The sequence below is a fragment of the Pan troglodytes genome, chromosome 17 (genome assembly GCF_028858775.2).
Source record: "Pan troglodytes isolate AG18354 chromosome 17, NHGRI_mPanTro3-v2.0_pri, whole genome shotgun sequence".
Classification (NCBI taxonomy): domain Eukaryota; kingdom Metazoa; phylum Chordata; class Mammalia; order Primates; family Hominidae; genus Pan; species Pan troglodytes.
This window is the reverse complement of record NC_072415.2, coordinates 11,724,702-11,738,390: the sequence shown is the minus strand read 5'-3', so window position 1 is coordinate 11,738,390 and position 13,689 is coordinate 11,724,702. Positions and strand designations below refer to the sequence as shown.

The window sequence follows — 13,689 nt, the reverse complement described above, 5'->3', positions numbered from 1 at the left end:
TTGGTTAGGAAGGAGTTCATGGTGAAGAAGGTAGATGTCACAAAAACATGCCTGAAATGGTGATGGAGAAGACGAATCCGTGTATTTATTCATTTAATAAGTTATGTTGTCATTCAAGCAAATAAAAATAGTCTTTACTCTGAACATTCATATAAAATATCTGTTGTATAATTAATCATGTGCTTCTGAATAAAATAGATGAAAGCATAGTTTGCATTATAAGCATTAATTCATTAAAATTTACCCTGAACATTGTTATTTGGTTTTATTAGCAAGAAATATAGCACTTGGAATGGTTTACTAAATACATATGAAGAACTCTAGATCATAAAGAACCTAAAATACAGAATTTTCAGCATTATTATAATCTATTTAATTACACATTCAGGTTTATTTGTTACTGAAACTTAGTAACTTGATTTTGGGAGTTTTATATCGCTTCTGTGTCTTGTTTGTTTGCACAAGTTTGTTTATGGTGAAGTGCAAAGTATTTTAGTAAAAGGGATTTGAGCCACAGATGACAAATAATTACAGAAACATATAACATAAACTACACTTGGACTTCAAAGCAGGTTTAGATTATATTACTTTGGTTATTATTCTTTGTTTTCAAAAGGGAATGATGGGTTATAGCTTTATGCCCAAATATTTAGGCAAAACACGACAAAAGAAGGGTGAAGAGACCTTTTATCTAATGGACACAGTAGAAGGTAGCACTCATAAAATATACTGTTTTGTGTAATAAGTGAGTGGAATCTTTACACAATTTTTTGCTAGGGTTAATTGTTTAGGAAACTTTTCTAATTGGCAACTACTTCATAGAAAAACTTGATCCAGACCTATATGTGGAACTTCCCTTTATATTAACTTGCTGAAATTATTAAAGTTAAAAGCTTGTTTTTCCAGGTTGATACTCTCAAGACCTACAAAGACCAGCACATTGAAGCAATCAGTTGATTACCGTCATGATGCCTGCGTATGTTTATTTCATGTCAGACACACCTGAGGTCTGTAATTGAATACATAAAGAGTGCAACCATGGAAGAAACAAGGTTGGCTTGTGGTGCTCCTATGGCAGCATCAACACAACTTCAAGTGCACCATGAGCATGAGCACTGCCAAGAAAATATATTGGCTCTCAACTCTCAGAATACTGCCATGTCTAGAACTTTTGGCCTTGCCAACCACTGGGCAGTAAGAGACAGTAACAAATCACAGCAGATACTGTTTCCTTAGAGCAATTAAATTACATCAGAAAAACTAAGCTGAGTGATAACAAAACAATTTCTAAATGTCAGGAGCCTATATCAATTCATTCATAAGTTGCTCATTTCACATGTCCTTGGTGTTGCTTATGATTCTACTCATGGGTCATTGTCACCTTTATACCAGGATCTAGAGGACAAAGCAGCCACTCCAGAACACTGAAAGTTACTGTAGTCAAGGAAAAAAAGAATGTTGTGAGGCACGCTCTGAATTTTTGCCTATAGAAGGAAACAGACACTTTAGTCTACTAACATTTCAATAAGCAAAAGGAAATCACATTCCATAACTGAATTAAACAGGGCAGTGAGCTATATCCTACCATGTGTGTGAAGAAGCCAAAAAATAAGCAATCCTAATGTTTATCACCTTAAATTTATCCATGCATGCTACTGTGGTCACTTTCACTGTAAAAGCAGTCATTGCAGAATCATCACTAGTATCTCAGTATATTAGTCAGGGCAATTAATATCAGTTTCTGAACCAAACTGCAAATATCTGTGACTTAACACAATTTTTTTTCTTCTCATTCATATAATAATTCAGTAGAGGATTAACTTTCTGAAATTCCTTAAACGTTTTCACAGAATCCTCTGCATTTAATATAAAGAGGAGTATGAGAAGCATTGCATGAGGTATCTTATAGCTCAGTCTAAAAGTGGGAAATATAACTTCTACCTACATTTCATTCACCAATGAAATGGTCTCATCCTACCTGCAATTGAGGCTGAAAAATACAGCATTTTCTTGTGGTCCAAAGAAGGAAATAATGTTACCTCACCAATCTCTGTCAAGGTCAGTCCTTCTGATGCCAAAATACCTGCTTTAATCTTCCTCCCATTATAAAACACACCGACTTCTCTCAAAATGAAAAATGCAGAGTTCTTTCAAGGTCTGGCATCCAGCTCAAAATGTAGTATCTCTGGCCACTCATAATTCTCCCAGTGAAGTCCAGATAAGGTCCTCATTTCTCAGTAAAATCTAAACTTAAAAGAATAAATATGTGTCCCGTGTACAAATATGCAACGGTGAAGTGGGAACAAGGTGGCAGCAATAAATACATCTCTATCACCACAGTCATTTGTTCTTGACTATTTGCAAATCATTTCAGGAAGACATGGTGAAACATCCTACACTGTGAGTGGCAGAACCCCATGTGCACTGCAATCTCATTTCCTACCCTCCGGAGGAGTATATAAACTTTTCCTACATAAATAATGGCCACATTTTTGTATCGATACATTGTAAGTTCTAAGATGTGTGTGTTTTTTTAAGAGGAATTAAAATAGAAAAGCATATACCTAAAAGATGTTCCTCTGGATATATCTGCATACATTCTCTACTCTTGTCATTTTAAATAAAAATACAGTGGTCCCTTGATATCCTCAAGAGATTGGGTCCAGGACCCCAGAGGATACCAAAATCAGCACATATTCAAGTAATCCTGTGGAACCAGAGTATACAAAAAGTCAGTCCTCCATATCTGCGGGTTTTTCATCCTGTGGCTACTGTATTTTGATCCACATTTCAATGCAGATGTTGATTTTTTTTAATTAAAAGAATCTCTATATAAGGGGATGCACACAGCTCAAGCTCATGTTGTTCAAGTGTCAACCGTACTAACTTTTTTATTTCTGTCCAATATAATTTAAATAACATAATTCTGTGAACTGCATGTCATTAATTACATATACTAAGAGGTGGCATAACAATGTGTTTAAATTCCAAGAAATGGTGGCTAGCAAATTCAATTCTCATCTCTGCTCTACCACAGACAAGTTCTGAAGTCTTGAGCAAATCATGAGTATCTATCTCTAGCTTACTCATCTTAAGAAGGAGCCAGTGAGTAGCAATTATCTTTCAGTGTTCTTATGAGGAGTAAATAACCTGTACACATCAATGCTCAGAACAGAGATGGCCATGTGGTATCATGTCTGGAGTTGGTTCCTGCCTGTGGGTTTGGTGGGTTCGTGGTCTCGCTGACTTCAAGAATGGAGTCATGGACCTTTCCCATGTTACAGATCTTAAAGATCACGTGGACCCGATAAGTGAGCGGTAGCAAGGTTTATTGTGAAGAGCAAAAGGAGAAAGCTTCCACAGCATGGAAGGTGACACCAGCAGATTGCCGCTGCTGGCTGGGGGTGGGCAGCTTTTATTCACATATTGGCCCCTCCCATGTTCTATTTTTGTCCTATCAGAGTGCCCTTTTTTTCAATTCTCCCTGCAATTGGCTACTTTTAGGATCCTGCTGATTGGTGCATTTTACAGAGCGCTGATTGGTGCATTTTACAGAGCGCTGATTGGTGCATTTCACAATCCTCTTGCTAGCTACAGAGCACTGATTGGTGCATTTTACAATCCTCTTGCTAGACAAAAAAGTTCTCCAAGTCCCCACTCCACCTAGGAAGTCCAGCTGGCTTCACCTCTCAGTATGTTCTGAATAAATTGGGCTATTAAATATGTGATATGAATTAATCAAGCAGAGAAAAAGTTACTAGTGACAGGGAAAAGGAGAAAATATGTATTCAATATTATTTTGTAAACAATTTATAAATATGCTGCACCTATGAGTTTCTTCTCAGTACCTTAGAAACTATAACACCGTGGAAAATTTTGGATAGTTTAGGGAAGTGCATTATTTGGTAATGTGAAAAATAAGATGGTCGTGATAAAGCAACTTGGGAAAAAAGAAATGGCATGAATCTTGAGAACACGTACTTTCTGAGAATTTTCATGTTTAGAAAAGAGCAAGCTAAAAATCTGGAAGCGTATTTGTTCACAGGCAATTTTCAATTGGTCTCATGCATTTCTGTGCATCTTGCAAATGGAAAGGCACTAGCTTCACATTTATTACAGGTTTTCCTTTTTAAAGATCTTTATATAGTGGATAGCCCTGGAAGATCAAGATATTGTTTATTTATGGATGAGAGAACAGATTTGTTTATTTTCAAGTAAAACGAAGATAGTGTTTCCTCCACAGAAAGCATCAGACAGGTGTGCTTACTGCTCATTTATTAAAGATTTAAGTTTCCTTTACTTGGAGTTCTTCATCTGTGACACAAACTGTGTGTAGCATCAACCAGAGCAAAGATGAAGCTCGTGCAACTCTGTGCTGTGCTGCAAATAATGGAAGTCTTTCTGTCTCTGACCAAACACTTATGTGTCTTCTGCCAGCATCCATAAAACTGAAGCAGGCTAACTTGTAAGCTCAGATCCTTCACAGTTCTTGACAATAGTCCCTTAAAACTGTCTGCAGATGCACATCCCTTGGAAAAATTTTGCATCCTTTTAAGAATAATTAATATCCTAGTTAATGACAACTATATGACACTATATGACAACTATATGATCACTTTAAGCTTCTACCCAGATTACTATAACTTTTAGGTAAATAATGTATATGCCACTTTTTCTAAGGTTATCTAGCCATTTTCGATGTAGAAAACAATATTGTGTAAGATAAGCTGTGCATATTTTTCACTTCGTTTTTGTTTTGCAAAACAATTTTATTGGTTTTGTTAATGCCCCAATCATCAGTACTGCTTGGTATAAGAGCCGAGTTTGAAGAATTATCATGTTGCAAATGTATTTTGTTCAGTTATTTCAAATTAGTAGACAGAATTGAGAGGTGGAAAATTTTAGAAAAATCTTGGTTAATCATACTTGGAATTTGGTTATGTAATATCTCTCTTTTGGGGAATACAAAGGTTCATAAACTAGTGATAATCTTCACTCTTGGAACCATTAGATGCTGTCATGATGTTAGCACAGAAGATAAATTTATAATGTTGCAGTGAGGTAAGGAAATAAAACATGTAAGTCTTTGAAAACAACACTATGACAGCCCTTGCAGGCTAAAACTTAGACACCAAAGCATTTTTTGTTACTTTTGGAGAATAAAAGAAGTGTGCCCCTCAATGTCTTGTGGGAGAAAATATATAGTTTGATACACTTGTCAATATCTCTAACTCAAAAATGATGAGTATAAGGAGTGACCCTTATTGTAGTCTTATATTTCTCTCCAACAATTAAGAGAGTTGGTGGGGATGTTTTTTCCATGAGTTCATCCCGGGCCCCAGGAGATTTTCATCTTGTATTCTCTTTATAATCCTGTCTTAGTGTTTCATCCTCATGGCTAAGTTCAGCAATACTTCTGCATTCCAGACAGTAAAATGTGTAAGAAGAGATGTAAAAACAATCGGCTTTGTCTTTATGGAGATTAATTTAAATTTATGCTCATAATATAATTCATATTATATTTGATCAAAATTAATCACTGATAAGAGACTATAGAAGGTAATCTCCTGCTTGTGGTCATATGTACTTAGGATTCTATTACTAAACAAAATGAAAGAATGCATTATATGCACAATTAGTGGTCTCCAGTACAAAGAAATTACCAGGTCATTTCCAATTCTCAATATTAAAAAAAAGTTTATTTCTTACTGCACTATCAAATTGGAAAGGTCAGTACAGGGGCATTCAATAATAGTAAAAATATGAATAACAATCATATGTATAACAACAGAATCATTTAAAAAGATGTATATTTAAAATGTGATTATTGCATTTTATTTCCCCTGGCAGAAAATAATAAACTGGAGAAAAATCACATTTGATTGATGTCTGTTACGTGGATTTTTAAAATTTGTATCAATGAATGCTTTTTAAAGGTAAACTAATTGAGGCCTACCGAAGGTAAATAAATCTTTAGTTATTTTGGTAAATATATTTTACAGTTTCATTCTTTTTCAACTTAAGTTAGATAATAGGTACTATATTCTCTCCTAATGTAAATGTTTATGAGCATTGAAACTCCATCTGGAGAAAATAGAAACACTTTTAATTTAAATGACATTTGAAGAAGGAAATGTATAAATGTATTCAAAACTGTAAGTGAAAATGGGAAGATCCTATTAAAAAAAAAAAAGGACAAACACTTTCCAATGACCTTTCTATAATATTAGCAAATTTATTATGATCTGTTATGAAAGACTGTTTTGCCTTCCTTGTTTCTACTGTCTCAACTCCCTAAGTACTAATTCAATTGAAAAGTAACTTCAGGTATGGGTCCATTTTAATATCCCTCTACAAGATCTGCAGTGCCATTAATTACAATCATATAATCTTAGAGCCAAGGACCCTTAGAGATTATCTAATTCTATTCTATTAATGCATGATGAAATGGGCTTAGCAATCTGTCTAAGGTTACACAAATTCAAAAACACATAGAAAGTTTTCATAATCAAATTAAATTAAAAGTATAAAACAATTAATGTCACTAATTTATGTATAAGAAAATATTAAATATCATTTTATATGAAGTGATTCTGATAATTTTAATGAGTTCATAACAATGCTTCTAAATATTTCAAATTTTTAGTTTATCATCCAAATATGATAATAATATACACTTTTATAAGTGAGTCTTCTACAGTGAAAATTACTAGTTATAGGAAAGATAAAATCATGGATAAATAGGGTTGTATCAAACTCTTAAAATGTACATGTGGAAATTTAAAAATATCCTCTTGCCAAGGGGATGTTGATGTCATTCCATAACAGGATTGACATGTGTAATTAAAACAAACAATAAAAATTAAGAATATATAAATAATATTTTAAATGCTTGAATTTGTTATTTATAATTAATATTGAAATTTATTTAGTGAGATAAAAGGTTAACAAATTATTGAATATAATTATACTACTTTTATAATAAAATGCATCCAAGCTGAAATCTCACTTCTGTTATCAACTGCTTTGATGGTTCTAGACTCATTTCCCTATTTTTGGTGAGTCATAAGATGGATGACGCACATGCTCAATAGCAAGTTATGTTCATGGCTAAGGTTTATCATAGCAAAAACTACAGAGCAAAACCAGTTCTATTCATATTTTTAATGAATAGTAAACTAATGATATCTTGTTATTCCTATGCTTTGTCTATCATACCTACACATAAATATAAGCACTGGTAAGTTCTGGTTCCAAACATAGCTTATATATGAATGCCGTAATCATTCAATATGCATACATTAGCCTTGAATTTTGAAGATTAAAAATTGTTTGTAAAACTATCTAGAAAAAATTTATTATGATTACAGCCACTATTAGGTTTCAAAAGGGTTCATCAGAAATCTCTGAGGTATATAATGGGGAAAGAATATTTTGACTACCACTTTAACAGGTCTGCTATTTAATAATATTAGTTTCTTTTTAATTGATGTTTCATGGACATCCAGAATACTAGCTATAAAATCATATATGCTGCATAATGCAAGCAAAACAAAAGCACCTGTAAATATTACAGAAGACTATACATGTATGTATATCATTGCCATAAAATACCTATATACATATATGTATATACACACATAATTGTTTTCACAACCATGATACTATTACTTACAAAAGCATGCAAATTTAGGGAGATGGCTAAATAAGTTATGGCTTTTTCATAAATTGTAAGCCTATTCATTATAAAATATTATTGAGGATCAACTTTCATTTGTTCCCCAACAAATTATTGGGTATCTACTATGTATATTCTAGGCCCATTTCTAGGGACTGGGGAAAAAATAGTGAAAAAAACATTCAGAATGTCTTGGCTTCACAGAGCTGTTGTTCCAGTGTTGGGAGAAAAACAGTAATTAATACCACAAAGTATCATGTGTTGTATGCCTGATGGTTTAAGTTCTATTCTAAAGAATGTAGCAAAGAAGGGGAATAGAGAGTTCTGGGCACAAGAGGTGCTGGATACTGAACAAGATGGTTGCTGAAAGCCTCACTGAGTGGTATTATCTGAATACAATGAGTGGTTATGAGAGAATGAGCCAAGAGCATAATTGAGAGAACATTCAGGGAGCAGAAATAGCAAATGAGGCCTTGATGTATGAACGCACCCGTGAGGTTCCACTAAGGATGCCAATGTGATACAGCAGAGGACATGAGGTCACACTCCATGGGGAGATGGTCACATAAAGCTTCTTAGAAAATGGTAAGAACTTTTGTTTATTTAATTGGCAGCCATGAAGGGTTTTAAACAGAAAAGCAATCGCCTCTTTAAATAATTAGCAGTAACAGTTTGACTGATCTGTGAAAATAGACCATAGCATAGCAAAAGAGAAAACAGGGAAATTAGTGAGGAAACTATCGTGTAAACTATTGCTGAAGCTGTTCTAAACTATAAACTATGTAAATTATAAATTGAAATTGTTCTATGCAAACAAGATATATTTGAACCCTGTATATTAGAGGCAAAATCCATGATATTGGCAATGTTTTGGCCTGAACTATGGGAGGAACAGAGTTGGAATTACTCACCTGGGTTTAAATTTGGGAGGAGCAAATTTGGGATTAGAGGATAGGAAAGATCAATAGTTTTATTTTTGACAGGCTTAATTTTAAATAGACAATCATATATTTTAAATAAATTATTAATCATAAAATAATGTCAGGCTATATTTTAATACTCACCTATCAATTATAAATAAATAAAATGATAAGAAAATACATAAAAACCGCAATAGTTTTTGTAATTAGACAGTGGAGTTACTTGTGATTTTAATGATGTAGGAATTATTCAGTTTTTAAATAATAAATCTTTATTAATTTTATAATTATCAAAGATGCTATAAAAAGAAATATTTTTTTAATTACTATGCTACTGATGTATTTCCATTACATTGACTAACAAAATTAATACTAGAATTTTCAAAAGTATCCACAGTGGTTACTTTATTTGCACTGTTAATTCAGCTCTTTTTAAGTATGCCTTCTCGTTCCCTAATTGATATAATTCAGAGACTACACTTGGACACAATTTAATGAATAAGCAAATTAGGTCCAGTTATTCCAATATGAAATTCCTTTTAATTATGGGCTAATTTTGGAGATGTAGAATAATTTGAATGTTTAATTTCATGACTCAGTATGACCTACTTCACATTGTTTTATGAGTGGGTGAAAAATATAAGTGCTAGGAAATGTGTACCAGAAATAATTTGTCATCTAATTACATTTCAGAACATTATACCTCCTCAAAGCCTTGTTTCGGCATATATCTCATTTTAAAAATCTATGTTGTATATATGTTTACTTCTTTAAAATTTTAAAAATGTTTGTGGCATTCACATAAAATACAGAAGAGACTAGCAATAAGTGACATACATATACTTCAGGACCTGAAAATTTATATGACTATATTTTTTTCTTTCCTTAAAAAGAATATATTCAAATACATCATGAGAAAAATGTATAGCTTTATAGTTAGGATAAACCTTTAATTCAAGTGCTGTTACTTGAATTAAGGATGCACAAGCCCCGGACTCTACTCCACAAACCCCACCCGCTCTTCTCACCACATAAATAACTAGGGAGAGGGATCTGTCTGAAGGAATCTTTCCCACAACAGCCTTTATTCAAAATGACACACCTGCCACTTTCCTGATGCCTACTCTTGTACTCCAACTGCAGTGTGATTCATTACACACAGTTTGCTTGTATGTTATATGACAGTGATTACATCAAGGATTTGGGTACTAGCTAACTGAATTGATATATTTGAAAGTACTTTATAAAACAGAAAGTGCTGAACAACCATTAAGTATACAGAATGATTTGGCAACAATCATATGTAGTACCATATTTTCTGAAATATCTATTTCTTAAAAAACAAGTTTCATTAAGTGTATTATTTGCTGAATAATCTCTCAAAGGTCATGTTTTCATATAGCTACTATTATTGCATTTTGAAATCAAATATTATTTTCTTTGCCATTTCAGAGGAGCCCTTGGTAATCCAGCCCGCAAGTGCAATTCATGCGCATGGCTCTAAAGAGAAATGGGCAAACAAAAAGAAGATTAACTACACATTCAATAATCATTTATTTATTTTCTTAGAGATATCTACAGTAGCTCTCTCTTATCCTTATTTTAATAAATGCTGACGTACAGAATTAGTGAGATTTTTGGTAATAATATTTTTTTTGAGGCAGAGTCTTGCTTTGCCAACCAGGTTGAAGTGCAGTGGTGCAATCTCCACTCCCTGCAACCTCCACCTCCTGGGTTTAAGCGATTCTCCTGCCTCAGCCTCCTGAGTAGCTGACAAGTGCGCACCACCACGCCCTGGCTAATTGTTTGCATTTTTAGTAGAGATGGAGTTTCACCACGTTGGCCAGGCTGGTCTCACTCCTGACCTCAAGTGATCTGCCTGCCACGGCCTCCCAGAGTGCTGGGATTACAGGCATGAGCCACCGCGCCCACCCAGGTTATAAATTTGTTATTCCTCTTGTGGTTGTTTGGGATGTGTATTTGTGTGTGTGCACATATACATATTATTGAATTTACCACGTTACTCCAAAGGCTTTTCTTTAACTATTTTGCTTGATGTATATTCAACAATGATAGTCTCAAACAAACAAACAGAAAACAGAAACACATCTGATTTTTCACCAATACTGTTTATAGAATGAATCTGTATAGAGTCTGAGGCTATTCTGATGATAAATTGATTATAGGACTAGAAAAAACTATTTTGCCATTTTACAAACTCTCATTATGCACCTTATGTAATAGTGCCAAGTTAATAAATTTGCTTCTATGTTTATAGTCTTCAACGGAAAAAACTTACGAGGTACTATTTTCCAGATGAAAGTGAAAGTGATGACAGATTTTATTTCTTCACTTAAATTATTAAGTATATCTTTATTATACTTAATAAAGTATAATTAAGGTATATCTTAATAAAGGTATTAAGATATACCTTTATTATGTGAGCATAATCGATTTTATTGCAGGGAAGGCCCTTAATTCAGTAAAAAAGACAGGATTGCTTCTTGAATATTAAAACATTTTCATCTTTTCAGTTTTGCTTTTCTTGATTATTTTTCTTTTTACGGAGTAATGTATATCATTTTTTAATTAAATATAATTTAAATAATATTTTACAATAATCTAAAATGCTTCTGAATACTTCGTCAATAACTTTTGGATGTTCAATAACATTAAGAACGATTACATTTTTCAAATATTATTTTTGCATTATTTATATGTTTGCATTTTTACAAGTGTTCTAATCGCATATTGCAAGGCCAAATCAGAATTTTTAAAGACTTTATTTTATTAACATTTAATTATAGCAATAATTAAGAAATAAAATAAAATGACATAAAATTTTAAATCTTATGAATAAATTAAACCTATATATTTAAATTACTTTACAATTTTAGCATTTTTCATAAATATACAGAAATTTCATTTCGTGTGTTGTTATAATTATTACAATATTAAAATTATATAATGGAAAAATAAATTAAGCATCAATTAAGACAGCATACATCTGTTGGCAAAAGAAAGAGAAGGTATATTTGATTTCCTTGATTTTTTCCTCTCAAAATTGAGAAATAGTTTAATTTTATAAATCTATATCCATTTAAATTACTTAAGTCACCATTTTAGCCTAATTTTTTCATTTTCTAGATAGATTACTCTTCTTTTTTTTAAAAAAAAGGTATCATTTATTCTGGTTATGAGTAAAAGACAATTTTAGATGTGCAAATATTTAGATATATAATCACAATTAGTATTTTTACTTCATGAAATCTTTAGGTGCAAACTTTGCTGTTCTAAACTAAAATTTGGATTCCAATTCAAAAGCTAAAGACTATCATAGTGTGATTATCCCAAATGAACTCTTTTACCTAACACTTACTGAAATTTGAAGATAAGTAGTATTGAGATTCTACAAGTCAGTAAGAGGTCTTCTCTCTGTGAACTTTTAGGTTTTAAGGGCACAAGGAATTTAATGGCTACTGGGCTAAAGAAGGTAATAACCACTACTGTGCATATGATTTTAGTCATATAGGCAAAAAGCCTAGGAGTTACATTGTTTGGACAGATGGCATAAGTACAATTAATTGCAATATAAATTGTCAGATTGTTTCAAAAAGCTCTACAATAAATTATTCTTCACCAGAAATATATGAGAGAACACTAGAAACAATAAGTCCTATAGTTATCTTTAAATGCTACCTATTTGATGGTTTTTCTGGTGACATTCCTGTGTTATTTTAATTTGTATTTTCTTTACCACCCATGAATCTTAACAGATTTTTTCTATGAAAGTTCAGCACTTTGATTCATTCTTCGGTGGACTGACTGCCTGTGCCTATCCACTTCCCTGGCTCTCTTGCTTGGTGTGTGCATGTGGCTTAGTTTTAGCAAATAGAATATTTGCTGTCCCTGAGCCTTAGTCTTAAATCCTTATACAAGCACTTTTTCTTGTTATTTTACCTGTTTGTCTGACTTGGGTGATGATTCTTAGAGTAATTTTGGTTGCCAAATGTTAAAGTTAGTAGAACTACTATAAGCCTCTGAGTGGCTAAATGGTAGTTATTTCTGTGACCTGAATACTCTTATGAGATATTCAGAGAGATTGAGAGGGAAGAATTATTTTTGAAGACATGGAATTTTTATTTTCTATTCCCTAGAACAGTTTAGTTTACCCTAAATAGTAACTACCTATTATTTTCCTCTGCTAATTTTTCTTGAGGCTCCTAACTTTATCAGGTGAATTTTAAGATATCTGTGAGGCTGGGCACGGTGGCTCACACCTGTAATCCCAGCACTTTGAGAGGCTGAGGCAGGCGGATCACGAGGCCAGGAGTTCAAGACCAGCCTGGCCAACATGGTGAAACCTCGTCTCTACTAAAAAGAAAAAAATTAGCTAGGTATGGTGGCGCTCGCCTGCAGTTCCAACTACTCAGGAGGTTGAGGCAGGAGAATTGTCTGAACCCGGGAGGCGGAGGTTGCAGTGAGCCGAGATCGTGCCACTGCATACCAGCCTGGGTGACAGGCAAGACTATATCTCAAAATAAATACATACATACATACATACAAACACATATATGTAATGTATAAATATTACCTTTTTGTCATCTATTTAACAAAATATTTGCTCAAATATATACTTCCATCTGACAACTATTTAACATTACTTTTCTAATATTTTTACCTTATTGCTGCTGACTTGATACATTTTTATTCATTCCACTACATCCTTGTTATTTTGGAAGATCTATCCTTTATTTCTTTATTAAGGGGTATCTTCAATTTTTTGACCTCACAATTAGATGCATAATTTTCAAGTACTATTTGAAATAATGATACCTTCTATTGTCTTAGCAAATTAGTCAATTTCTCTACTTACCCCTCCCAATAAGTTGACAAATTCAAAAAACATAAATTTCCCCATTTCTTTTTCACCACTCCCCTCCAAGAAACCTTGGAACCAGTTTGTTCCAAGGTTTGTTCCCACCAAAGTCTAGATTATACAAAAATATTTTAGAATGTTAATGATATATTGTTAGTAAAATTCTTCTATTGAATAGTTTATGATAATTTGTCAACATGAAATGTTAGGCA

At 33.0% G+C, this 13,689-nt stretch overlaps 2 long non-coding RNA genes across 3 annotated transcripts in view; one reads left to right on the top strand and one right to left on the bottom strand.

Moving 5' to 3' along the window:
- Positions 1 to 4,258: 4,258 nt before the first annotated feature.
- LOC134808709 (uncharacterized) lies at positions 4,259 to 8,662 on the bottom strand. The gene is made up of 2 exons (XR_010152142.1): positions 8,169 to 8,662; positions 4,259 to 4,548 (listed from the first exon to the last, which is right to left on the bottom strand). It is a non-coding gene; the product is annotated as an uncharacterized LOC134808709 (long non-coding RNA).
- Positions 8,214 to 13,689, top strand: part of LOC134808708 (uncharacterized) — a 50,778-nt gene continuing 45,302 nt past the window's right edge. For both annotated transcript variants that reach the window (XR_010152141.1, XR_010152140.1), the window contains exon 1: positions 8,214 to 8,263. This is a non-coding gene — a long non-coding RNA (uncharacterized LOC134808708). The remainder of the gene's footprint in view (positions 8,264 to 13,689) is intronic.